General features: G+C 42.4%; 1 protein-coding gene across 2 annotated transcripts in view; it reads left to right on the plus strand.

Annotated features, from left to right (window-relative positions):
- Window positions 1–14,041, plus strand: part of ZFPM2 (zinc finger protein, FOG family member 2) — an 823,307-nt gene that overhangs the window by 326,518 nt on the left and 482,748 nt on the right. The window lies entirely within an intron of this gene.

Raw genomic sequence — 14,041 nt, forward strand, 5'->3', positions numbered from 1 at the left:
ATATAAGTCCCCTTATTTTATTTATTTATAACATTTATATCCCGCCTAAACCTAAGCGGGTAACAATGTAACATTCACAGATTAGCATATAACATAAACATTGGTAATAACCACTGTTTCCCGACAACTAGAAACTTTAAAAAAAAGTCTCAGCACAAAATATTAAAAGGCCTGACAAATAAGTGAGTCTTCAGAAACTTTTTAAAATGTCCTGCATTGGTACAGTAGCGCAGAAAACTAGGCAGCGCATTCCACAGTCTAGGGCCTGCAGCTGAGAAGGCTGCTACCCATGTACAAGCTTAGTGCGTGCTTATCAATGAATCAGTTGCCATTTTTTTGTGAAGTCATATCTCAACCCCCTACTGCTAACCCCACCCCTTAGATGACGTCATCCTTGGGCGCACAGTGAAAAGAGCCAGGTTGGAGTCGGAGGCACAATGCACTGGGGGCAGTAAGCTCCTCCTTAGTCTCGCCGATGAGTCACTCCTTTGAGTGGACCTGAGGTAGATGGGGTGAGGAAATTAGTGTGGTTTAAACCACACCCATTTCCTCACCACCCCACATGTTTTTTTTTTCTTTTTTATGGCAGCTATTGATGAGATATAGGGGGGGGGAGGTATGGGCAGTTGGCATGGGTTTCATCTTGTAAATGTCAAAATCCTGGGGCTACTGAATATTTGAAACGGGTATTGGTGCAGAATGAAGAGGATTTACAGAGTGAATTGTTGAAGGTTGGGTTAATTAACTAATGCACGATCAGTAAGAAATAAGGTTCCTTTAGTATATGATTTGTTGGCTGTGGAGGGATATGCTATTTTATTTGTGACTGAGTCCTGGTTGCTGAAGTCTGACAGTGATTGTAAAACAATGTTGGCCTGAGGGTTTTTAGTGGGAGTGGGTTCGTCATTGTAGAAAGAGAGGTGGGGTGTGATTGTGTTTTTCAAGGAGTATTTGAATTTTAAAGTTGTGTTTGCTGAAGTGAATGATTTGGATGAGTTATTAGTACTTCAAAATAGTGCTTGGGGTGTTTATTGCCCGCCTGGGAAGATGAGTATAGATTGTTCCCCATTGTTGAATGTGTTATTTAGTGGAATCTTTACAAGTGATAATGTCTGTTTCATGGGTGATTTTAATATTCTGTTTGATCCAGCAGCAGATGCATTTGTGCAGCAGGAGCATATATATTTTCAGACATTGGCAGCTTTGTCCTTGAGTCAATTGGTGTCTCGGAAGCAACTCATAAAGCATGGCATGTGTTAGATCAATTTCTGTTGTCCTTTTTTTAGGCTAAGTGGTAGAAAAAAGTGGCGTTGATGCAGTTGGAGGAATTTGTAGAGCAAAATGATTGTTTAGATCATTTTCAGAATGGTTTCAGAAGATTTCATGGAGTGGAGACATTACTGCTCTCTACTTTGGATGTGTTGAGACAGGGGCTGGATAAGAATCAAAGCTTTTTTTTTAACATCATTAGATGTTTCCTCTGCTTTTGATTCAGTTGATATGGAGATGTTATTTAGGTTGAAACAATTAGGGATAGTTGGAAAAGTTTATGATTGGTTTTCTTTGTATTTATCTAGTCGTAGTATGCAAGTACATACGTTTTTTTTTTTTTTGGTACCCTGCACTTTCCCACTCATGGCAGGCTCAGGTACTTATTTGTACCTGGGGCAATGGAGGGTTAAGTGACTTGCCCAGAGTCACAAGGAGCTGTCTGTGCCTGCAGTGGGAAGTGAACCCAGTTCCCCAGGACCAAAGTCCACCACTCTAACCACTAGGCCACTCCTCCACTGGTTCAGAAGGGGGTACCGCAAGGATCGGCACTTTCTGCCCTTTTGCTTAACATCTTTTTTTAGCACCGTTGTGTTGGGTGCTTGAAAATTTAGGTGTGGAATATAGATTATATGCTGATGACGTGCAGTTTTTTTTTCCAATAATGGTGTGGGGTACTGAATTGACGAGTGGCGTACCGAGGGCGGGTGGTGGGGGCGGCCCACTATGGGTGCATGCTGCAAGGGGGTGCTGGGAGCAGCCATGCAGCTGTTGGCTCTGCTGGTTCCCTGCTCCCTCTGATATTACTTCCTGTTTCAGGACAGGGAACCAGCAGAGCTAACAGCCGCACAACTGCTCCCAGCACTCCCAGGATGTAAAAGCAATGCGCTGAGGGGGGGGGGGGGGGGTTTGGAGATGATGTACCGGGGGAGAGGTGATGTGCTGGGGGGGGGGGGGTTGTACCTGGAGGGTTGTGCAGCAGTGATCCGCCCTGGATGGTGGCCGACCTAGGAGCGCCTCTGAATTTGACATCAAATGTCAACATACATGATAGCTAGTCAAGAGTGGATGGAAGCAAATAGATTGGCTTTGAGTTTGAACAAAACTGAGATAAAGATTGTGGGACGAAAGATGGACGATAGATGTCCTCAATCAGTGAAAGTAAGTGGTGTGGAAATGCAGATTAGGAATGAGATGAAATTATTGGGGGTGGCTCTGGATGCACATCTTACTATGGAATCTCAGCTTACCCATGTCATTTGTACATCATTTGCTCAAATACATTTGCTATATTGGCTGAAACCAATGCGGACTTTTTCTGATTTTCACACTGTTATGCAAAGTATGGTGATATCAAGGACAGATTATTGTAACTCTTTGTACTTGGGGATACCAGTTGCGAAAATTAAATCATTGCAGGCAGTGCAGAATGCTGCAATGAAGGTGGTTATGGGGCTTTTGCAATGTGACATTCTTATCACCCCCGCTTTGAAGAATCTGCAGAAATGAGTACTGGGATTTTATTCTATTCGTTAAGTGTTGCCGCTAGCATCCCAGTTATCCATAAGATTATTATGCAGTAAAAAGAACCATGTCTTTATGCTTGCCATTTTGAAGTTGCGGTTGAGGGTAGGACTAGTGCATGAGGTTAAATTTGGTTAAATGAGGTCTGCATCAGTGTGAAATTTGTCCTGAGGTTGCACTCAGGTGAGTGCTAATGGTGGTTCTAACAAGCCTAAGTCAATGCCTTTATTATTAAGCAATTTCTTTGGGTTAATAGTTAAGCTTATATAGTGCATGCAGCATTGGAACATTGCCCTGGGAGACAAATATCTGTAGTAGCCCACACTTCTGTTTTTGTGGACAAAGTTATTTGCTGTTTCCATATATGATTGTATTGCCTCAATATTTAATTTCATTATTTCCATTACCTTTAATGGATGTGATTTTAATTAAGTGTAAACTATGAATAATGAAAAAACAACAAAAATGCACAGAAAAAAAGCATAAAAACTTTTGAGTGCACACTGTTTGCAAACTATTACATATGCATGAACCAATGTACTTGTGCACATAGGACTGGATTCATTAAATTCTGCTCAAAATTTGGTGCCCAGAAACATTGGTATTAAGCTGATTGTATAAAGGATGCATATACTCTATATAATAGCGCTTAGCACCAATTCCATGCTAAACTTACACCTGGTGAAAACAGATGTAAATGTTGGTGACAAACTTGGGCGCGCTCAGGCATTATTCTGTAAATCCGTGTGTAACTTTTTGGAATGCCCTCGACACACCTCCTGGCCATGCCCCTTTTTCAGATATGTGCTATAAAAGTTAGGTGTTAAGCCTTGTAGAATAGCATGCAGTCAGATGCACGTGATTAACTGCAGCAATTGGTTGTTAGCACCCAATTATTGCTAATTGAGAGGCAAGCCTTTTGCTCACAGTAAAAGTATATGCCATGCAAGCAACACGTGCACATTTACATTTATTTTATGAGGTCATGTAGATTAAAATATAAATATTTATGCACATTCTTGACATCTAAAATTAGACAACTATTTATAAACTTAGCCCCTTACTCCCAGATGCTATATAGCGTACCTAGAGATCCGCACTGAAATCCAAGTGTATTCTATAACGACGCAAGTAACTCAATTGGCTTAACAAGCTAATTAGCATTAACAGCACTTAACAAGCAATAATGAGCACTAATTGGCAGTAATTTACATGCACAATTTGCTAAGCATATTCTGTAACACAGTGTGCCTAATTTCTAATGCACACAGATAAAAAGGTGCGTAATTATAAGTGAGGAAATAGGTGTTTCATGGGTGTTTTGAAATTTACACACATAATTATAGAATATGGCACAGTGCGCACAAATCTAGACGCTGGGATTTACGCCATATTTTCATTGGTGTAAATGGAGGTGCATAGTTTTAGGTACTAAGATATCAACTAAGCATATTCTGTATACCGTGCCTAAATCCAGGCGATGCTTCTAGAAGAATACGTTTAGTCGGCATTGATTTTCGCACTGATTGTTTTTAATGTGCCATACATAGAATCTCCCCCTTGATGCACATTTTTTATCCATGGAAATTACTTTTACACTTGGTCTCCCTACCTACAGAATTTTCTGAGTTGTATTACTGAGCACATAATTGGACATATTCAGTTTATAGTGCAGAACGGCATTCAACTCTAACTCTCAAAATCTTACTACTTTGCATAATTATTTGCATATATTTGAATTCTGCTATGTGAAAGTTATAAGGATTGATTCAACCATAGGATCATGGGCCTCCAGGAAGTGAACAGTGTTTGAATATTAGGTTTTCCTGAATATGGAATGTAGTGAAGGAATATTCAGATACTATTAGGTGTATTTTCGATGACCTCAGTAAAGGTATTTGAAGTGTTCAGAAGATGAATTCTGCCTGTAATCTCAATAACAAACTTTTCTCTGCCTCTAATTTGTGACCCCACAGGGTTATTTATGCCCTTGAATGTGTCATATTTATATTTGATTTATTCTTATTTGATAGTCTACTATATTGCCAAAATACATTATATCATATTACAGTTAATAATGGGGTAATTCTATAAAATAGGTGTTAACATTAATGCACTGATTACAGGAGTAAATGTTTTGAATATTCAGGAGTCCTTTTACCAAGCTGCAGTAAAAGGGGGTCTGTGCTAGCATTAGTGCATGTTTCTGATGTGCGCTGAGGCCCCCTTTTACCGCAGTGGTAAAAGGCTGTCTTTTTTGGTGGACAAGAAATGGCCGTGCGGTAAGTGAATTACTTGCCACGCAGCCATTTCAGGGGGAAGCACTTACCATCACCCATTGAGGCAGTGGTAAGGGCTCCCGAGCTAACCCTGCAGTAAACAGGCAGCATGCAGCGGTAACCAGGCAGCGTGATTACTTCCAGGTAAGCACCGGTGCTACAAAAATAAAAATTTTTTGTAGCGCTAGGAATGGCATGCTTGGGGTGTGAAATACCACCGGGCTTCTGTGGTAGCCTGGTGGTAGTTCCAGATTGGTGCATAGCGAGCCTGTTGCCACATGCCAGCCCTTTAGTAAAATGACCCCTTAGTTAGTTATTAGGATTTATTTACTGCCATTTTGAAGACATTTACCCAAGGTGGTATACAGCAAAAATAATCCAAACATCTACCCCCAAATTCTACAAATGGCACTCAAAATTGTGTGCACAATTTGATTAAGTAATGAGCCAATTAGCACCAATAATTAGGCACTAACAATTATTGGCGCTAATTGACAACAATTTGAATTTACACGCACTTCTCGCTAGGCGGTATTCTATAAAAATGCATGCGTACATTTTTCATGTACACAACTAAAAAGGAGGTATGGTCATGGGGAGGGGCACGGGCAGGTCAGGGGCGGTCACTAAAGAAGTGCACACCATTATAGAATTCTGGGGATCGGCACCTAATTTAGGCATGAGGCTTTCTGCCAGGTTACAGTTGGTGTAAATCCTTGTGCCCAAAAGTGCACAGACGTGCTAAGTGCTGTTCTATTAACAGCACCCAAGTCGGAGCACCATTTATAGAATAGCACTGAGCACTCATTTTATTTCAGTGCGCAAATTTGAGTGCCATTTACTGAATCTAGTCCCTTGAGCGCATTATAGTAATGCCTTCTCGATGTATGGAAAGAGATAGCATAGTTGTTGCGTATGATGGAGTCATCTCCTGAAGAGTGCTTGGATTTGGACAATCTGCGTAAGTGTTGCTGTACCCCAAGGTTCCTGACCTGTAATTTAAAAGGGACTTCATAGCTCCCAAAAGAGATTGTGATGCTAGGTATGTGTCTGCTTGCGTTAGTGATCCATAGGAACTCAGTTTTGCTTGTGTTCAGGCAAGGTTTGTTGTTTTTAGCCCATTCTTAAATTGCTGTTAAAAAGGTGGTCAGTTTATTCAGAGCTACAGGTAGTCTGAGTCAACAGTTAAGAAGCACATCATCAACGTAGATGAAGAACCGAGTATCCACAGACCAAATCAGCTTGGTTAGTGGCTTGAGGTAGATATTAAACAAAATGGGTGAAAGTAGCAATCCCAGCTCCCACAGTAGTGTTGAGGTGCTACTGAACAGAATGGACTGTTGCCTACCTGATAGGATCTGAACCAGGCAATCACTGTGCCACTGTTACCTATTTTTGTCTGTCTGCTAGTTGTGATATTGTTGTCCACAGTATCGAAAGCTGCTGAGAAATCCAGCAGTACTAATGCCGAGGTTAATCTCCTGTCTTGGTTCCTATGAAGATAATTAGTAGGGATATGCCCCCGGATTCTATATAGCACTCCTAGGGATTTGTGCCAAAATCTAAGTGCATTCCATAACAATGCACATAACTTAATTGGCTAAACAAGCCAAGCAGCATTGCTAACAGCAATTATTGCGTACTTCAGAATACGCTTAGCGAGTTATATGAGTAAATTCTAATTATTTCCGATTAGTGCTCATTAATGCTTGTTAACAGCACTTAAACAAGCAATAATGAGCACTAATCAGCAATAATAAACTGAAATAAACTGCGCCTAAATTCTAAAACATGGTTAAAAAGGGGCGTGACCGTGGGCATGGAATGGGCGGGGAAATGGGCTTTTCGTGGGCATTCCCAAATTTATGTGCTGTTATAGAATATGGTCCAGTCTTTGTAGATCTACGCAAAGGGATTTATGCCATGTTTTCGTTGGAGCAAATGGATGTACGTAGTTTTAGGCACTGGGGTATCAACTAAGAGTATTCTATATTCCGCACCTAAATCTTAGAGAATAGGCTTAGGCAAAAATGATTTCTGCGCGGAGTTTCTAGGTGTCATATATAGAATCTTCCCCATGAGGACTATTTCCATTCCATAACGGGTCAGAATCCAGACTGACATAGGAGTAACCAGTTTCTTTCTTCTAGCTAGTCACTGAGCAGAATGCTGCTTCCTTTTTGTTTTATAAGTTTTCCTAGAAATGGGATGTTAGATACTGATTCATACATTTCAATCTTGTCCTGGTCAAAGTGGTTCTTCTTTAGTAAAGGGTACACCACTGCCTTTTTAGGGGTAGTTATCCCTTAAAAAGAGAGTAGTTCCTGATTTTGTGTCCCCTTCTATGAAGACTGCACTTCATATCTCACTTCATTCAAAGAAAGAAGTTTAAGGTCTGGTTATATTCTCACAATAAATGAGGTTTCTTTTTCCATTGCTTCAAGCTTCCCATGCTTATTTCTCTGGTGTCTGCCTCAAACCCCTCCCAAATGCTTGCATCCCCTTGCCTCACATATAGCTTCTTAGATCATAAGCTTCATAGACAGAAAGGAACTGAGTCATTACCTTTATTTTCTTTCAGGAGGAGGGAGGAGGGGTGAAGGATCGCTCTGGTGTCATGCTATGAATTTCTTCCATTTGTCATATACAGTAAGGGTCACCCCACAGTAAATGAAGTGAAAAAAACACCTCTCTACCTGTAGATTATTAACCATTTGATCTGCACACTACCAGCACACACCATCAGCTACTGAATCTGCAGCACTGACTTGGCCCTCACAACTTATAGAACACTAGTGTTAAGTGTCCAAAAATATGCCTGTATTAATCAGGACCAGCCTAAGGGTATCTGATACCCTAAGCCAGGGCCGGTCAAACCCAGTAAGCAGAGTAAGCACCGCAGGGGGCCGCCTACCTTCAAGGGTACCGCTGCAGCGCTGCGCCGCCCTACCGTACCGCCCTTGGGGGTTTAAATCTTTTATTTACCTCCGTCCCAGCGGCTGTGTCATTTCAAAGCCCTGCCTGTCTCTAGCCTTCCCTCCCTTCATGAGTTCGTTCCCGCAGAGTCCCGCCTTCTGATGTCATTTCCTCGAGGGCGGGACTCTGAGGGAACAAATTCACAAAGGGAGGGAAGGCTAGAGACGGGCAGGGCTTTGAAATGATGCAGCCGCTGGGACAGAGGTAAATTAAAAAAGACTTAAACCACGCAGGGTGGCAAGAAGGAAAAGGGGGATGTTGGGGGGAGAAGAGGGCGGGCAGGTGGCTATAAATGGGAGGGGGATGGGGCAAAGGAGAATCGCTGGACAGGGGCAGGGTGGGAGAAGAGAGAAAGGAGAAGCTGGGGGGGGCACCAACTGATAGTCTGCAGGGGGGCGCCAGAGACCCTAGGACCGGCCCTGCCCTAAGCAAACCTTCAGCCTTGGCCCCCCACCAAGGAGCAGCTCAAGGCCCTCCTCCCCACATGTCCAGCACCTCCCCTTCTCTACCTTCTCTTGTGAGGTATCTAGCATCTCTCTGCTTCTCTAGCTCTCCCTCAAAGTGTACAGCATACTTCCCGCCCAGATGTTTAGTGATTTCCCTTCCCTACCCCCTTCAGGTTAGAGGTCAGCTTTGAAAAAAAAAAAAAAATCATCACAGCAGGAGCAAGTACAGTACTTCTGGCATGAGCGCTTATGCCAGCATAATGGCTGGAGTAATGCTCGCACCTAACTGTAGGCAGGTACATGAATGGCTATACCACATGAACTTTACCTTATCTCACATGGCAATACCACATGAACTTTAACTTATCTCTACATCACCCTGAATTTATCTATACCGGAGTCTGCAATCGCATCTCCGGCACTATGTAAGCCACATTGAGCCTGCAAAAGGTGGGAAAATGTGGGATACAAATGTAACAAATAAATAGTATTCTATAACCCATGCATGTAACTGCCTGACATGCCCCTGAAACACCCATGTCTCTCCCAGTTGCACACTTCTCATTGATGTTGCATGCTTTGGAATTTGAGTACACACATAGAATAATGACTATGGGCAGTTATGCGTGTAACTGCTAATTGGTGCTAATTAGCACAAATTAAGCCAACTTATAGTCAATAATTGGCTATTAACTCTAATTAACAGCCAATAAGTGAATTAAGTGTACGACTGACCTTATTCTCTAACTGCAAATTTGCACGCTAGTCAGAAATTTGTGCACACAAGTTTATAGAATTAGGAGGATAATATTTTCAATAAGGGCCTGTTTTGCTACAGTTTTAGATGGCTAGGTTTGATTTGTTTGTTTTATTTATATGATGAATGTTTATATTATGCTGTATTTTAGAGCATCAACCCTTTAGTTTACTTCAGCATTACTTTGTGGCTGAAATTCTTAATGAAGGTAGACCGCTTTATTTTGGGGCTCATTTTCAAAGCACTTAGACATATAAAGTGCCAAAGAGGGGCATTTTCAATAGAACATCTAAATCAGAATTTGGATGTTTTACAAAAACATCCAAATTCTGAACAGGAAAGAAGGTCATTTTTGAAAAAGATAGACATCTGTCTTTTATGTTCGAAAATGCTAGGGACGTCTTGCGATTTGAACTTCTTTTTTTTTTGGGACCATTTTCAAACAAAAAAACCTCCAAATGCAAAACGTCCAAAACAGAGGAGGAGTGGCTTAACAGTTAGGGCAGTGGGCATTGATCCTGGCAACATGGGTTCAATTTCCACTGCTGCTCCTTGTGACTTTGGGCAAGTCAAATGCACAAGGGGCATTTTTGGATATGACATCTAAGTGTGAATTTGGACATTTTTTTGTAAAACATCCAAAATCAGAACAGGAAAGGTCATTTTCTACAAAAAACGTTTCTCTTTTCCTTTTGAAAATGCTGTTTGGAAAAACATTTTGTGATTTGGATGTTTTATTTTTTGGTCCATTTTCAAACAAAAAACATCCAAATGCAAAACCTACAAAATACACAAGAAAATCCACAATAGAGTGAAACTATTCACGTGTTCTAAGTATGGTAAAAGCTTTGGTTGTAATGTAAATCTCAAAGTGCATCAGAAAGTCCACACGGGAGAGAAACCATTTGCATATATAGAGTCTGGTAAAAGCTTTGGTCAGAAGGTAAACCTCACAATGCTCTGGGGAATACACACTGGAGTGAAACCATTTACATGTCCTGAGTGTGGTAAAAGCTTTGGTTGGAAAGAAAGCCTCACATGGCATCAGAGAATCCACACAGGGATGAAACCATTTACATGCACTGAGGAGGTAAAAGCTTCAGTTGCATTGGGACAGGCAATTAGAGAATGTATACTCGTGCTATGGAGTATGGAAAAATAGCACTCTGGTATTTAGATATATGTAATGAGACCTCCTATTCATCTATAGATCTGAATTCAAAGTCCATATCTAATAATAAACAATAGACACAAGGCTCAGATGTTATAAAAAAATATAGAAAGCTTGGCATCAGGTAGATTAGTGGAAAAGTGACGTCCCAGGAAAGCAATAGGGCATCCTTGGGGGCACTGAAGTGGACTTTATAAAATGCTCCCAGGTACACATCTCACCATTGCTCCCTTACCTTATCTGCTGAGCTATCTTTCTTGGCGAGATTTTACTGCATTACAGTTTGATGCAGAACTTTGGATTCTCTAGCCAATTTATGTGTTGTTCTCATCAGTAGCTGAGTAACCTTGTTTGAATCCTGAAGCAGGCGCAGTTTGCCCTGAAACACAGGTCTGCATCACGTCTTTGGAACTGATTTTTGAATAAACCTACTGTTTGGATATACATTTGGTCTACCCCCCTACTTCTCTCTTTTTTTTGTACACTGTGTGGTTTGTTGATACGGGTACTCTTCCGTTTGTTTTGTTCAGATGCAAACAGAGGCGTAGCTAGACCTCGAGGTGGGAGGGGGCCAGAGCCCAAAGTAAGGGGGCACATTTTGGTCTGCCTCTATGCCACCCCCCATTGCCACCTTGTTTCTCCCACCCGCCGCACCCTGCTGCCCCCACCCACCCACCGCCGCTGCTGCTGCACATACCTTGGCTGACAGGGGTCCCCAACCCCCGCTAAATGAAGCATCGCTGCCGCCACTGCACATGCCTTGGCTGGCGGGGGTCCCCAACCCCTGCCAGGTGAAGTGTGTTTTCCAGCGCTTGTCTCTGGCGCCGCTGCATTTCCTGCTCTGCTCTCTCTTCCCCTCATATCATGTCCGGCATGTTCGTTTTAATTAAATTGAAATGTGGCGGTGCAGGAGACCAGTGCTGGAAAAAACGCTTCAGCTGGCGGGGTTTGGGGACCCCAGCCAGCCAAACTAGGGGCACAGATCCAGTTTGGGGGGCCCAGGCCCCTGTGGCCCCCCTCATAGCTATGCCACTGGATGCAAATAACAGCTTCCCAGTGGAGATGGTGGTGATGAGGATGGTATCTGAATTCTAGAAAATATGGAGCAAGTGCAGAGGATCTCTGAGGGAGGGCAAGGTGATTGTAGTGTTTCATAATCAATGTTGATGGACAGACTGGATAGGCCGTATGTTCTTTAAATGGATTCAGTTTTGGAGTTTCTAGTTTCTATGTACATGTTTGTGAGAGAGAGAGGGCGGGCACAGTTATGAGTTATGGTGCTATTTATTAATATACAAGATTAAATTTAGATTATGGGTTCTTGCCAGAATAGATGATGAACTATGATCCCAAAGTCCATTTCTGAGATAATTTTATTTGGATCCTGAGGCACATCCACTAAAGAAAAATCAAATAAGAATATTTACAGTTCATGCAGGTTTGAAACAACATAACAAGATGTTGATTTTAGCCTGGTCTAAGTTAGAAACTGGTTCTTAGGGAAAGGGATTCCTATATGTAATTCAGTGATATCAGTTGGAGGGGATCTCTCTTTGTTTGGAAAAATGTTAGATTTGTCCACCAGGATAATTAGGAATGTCATCTGGAAGCATCTGTCTTGTGATTATTTGCTCTGCGCTTCATCATCAGGTCTAATATGCTTTAGTTATGCATTTGTCCAAAAGCACACATTGCCAGTCTGTGAATTTCATCAAAAATAATATTTGCTTTTCTCCTGGATTTTCTTTATACATTTTTTATGAGAATGCAGTCAATATTTATCATGGCTCAAAGCAGCAATAGCTATTTAGAATCCTCAAAATACCAGTATACCTAATTTAAGCCTCTTCTGGTCTCTCTGCAGGCCATTTTATGTCAATTTAGTAGATAAAACAGTGTTTTATGTGCAGGAATGTACATTTGTAACCTTGCTAAAGCAATATGCAAGTAAAAGTATCTACTAACAGCCTCTTACCCCCAGATTCTATATGTCACACCTTAATTTCTACGTGGTAATCGAAGCGTATTCTATAATAATACGTGTAACTTAATTGGTTAACTAGCTAATCAGTGCTGTCAATTGGATGGCAACAAGCAATTATCAGCATTAATTGGCATTAATTAGAATTTACACGTGCAACTCACTAACAGGCTTATTTTCGAAAGAGAAGGGCGCCCATCTTTCGACACAAATCGCAAGATGGACGTCCTTCTCACGGGTCGCCCAAATCGGCATAATCGAAAGCCGATTTTGGGCATCCTCAACTGCTTTCCATCGCGGGGACAACCAAAGTTCACAGGAGCGTGTCCGAAGCGTAGCGAAGGCGGGACTGGGGCACCCTAACACATGGGCGTCCTCGACTGATAATGGAAAAAAGAAGGGCATCCCTGACGAACACTTGGACGACTTTATCTGGTCCTATTTTTCTTACGACCAAGTCACAAAAATGTGCCCTAAATGACCAGATGACCACTGGAGGGAATCGGGGATGACCTCCCCTTACTCCCCCACTGGTCACTAACCCCCTCCCACCCTCAAAAAATTTATTTTTTTAAATATTTTTTGTCAGCCTCTATGCCAGCCTCAAATATCATACCCAGCTCCATGGCAGCAGTATGCAGGTCCCTGGAGCAGTTTTAGTGGGTATAGTGCACTTCAGGCAGGCAGGCGGGCCCAGCCCCCCCCCCCCCCACCATCTGTTACACTTGTGTTGGTAAATGTGAGCCTTTCAAAACCCACCAGAAATCCACTGTACCGACATCTAGGTGCCCCCCCCCCCTACACCCATAAGGGCTATGGTAGTGGTATACAGTTGTGGGGAGTGGGGTTTGGGGGGCACAACACACAAGGTAGGGGAGCTATGCACCTGGGAGCTTTTTCTGAAGTCCACTGCAGTGCCCCCTAGGGTGTCCAGTTGGTGTCTTGGCATGTCAGGGGGACCAGTGCACTACGAATGCTGGCTCCTCCCATGACCAAATGGGTTGGATTTGGTCATTTCTGAGATGGGCGTCCTCGGTTTCCATTATGGCCGAAAATCAGGGACGACCATCTGTAAGGTCGACCTAAATTTCGCGATTTGGGCATCCCCAACTGTATTATCGAAATGAAAGATGGACGCCCATCTTGTTTCGATAATACGGGTTTCCCCGCCCCTTCACCGGGACATCCTGCGAGGACGTCCTCAGGAAAACTTGGGTGCCCCTTTCGATTATGCCCCTCCACATGTATTCTGTAACGGGATGTGTGCAAATTCCAAATCGCATAGACGAAAAGGGGCCATGATTATGGACAATAAATGGACAGGTCATGGGTGTTTTGAAAATCTATGTGCATTATTATAGAATATACCCACTCTGGGGGACATTCTATATATGGTGCCAAAATATCGGCACTGACTAAGCGTATTCTATAATTGGTGCCTAGATTTACATGCCGATTATAAAATACGCTTAGTTGATATTTCAGCACCTAAATCTATGTGCATCCATTTACACCAATGAAAATGTGGCGTAAATCCCAACATATAGTTTTAGATGCACTGGGCCACATTTTATAACTAGGCGCATAAATTTCAAAATGCCCTTTTCCCGTCCATAACCACACCCCTTGTTGCCTGCG

The sequence above is a fragment of the Microcaecilia unicolor genome, chromosome 1 (assembly GCF_901765095.1).
Source record: "Microcaecilia unicolor chromosome 1, aMicUni1.1, whole genome shotgun sequence".
Classification (NCBI taxonomy): Eukaryota; Metazoa; Chordata; class Amphibia; order Gymnophiona; family Siphonopidae; genus Microcaecilia; species Microcaecilia unicolor.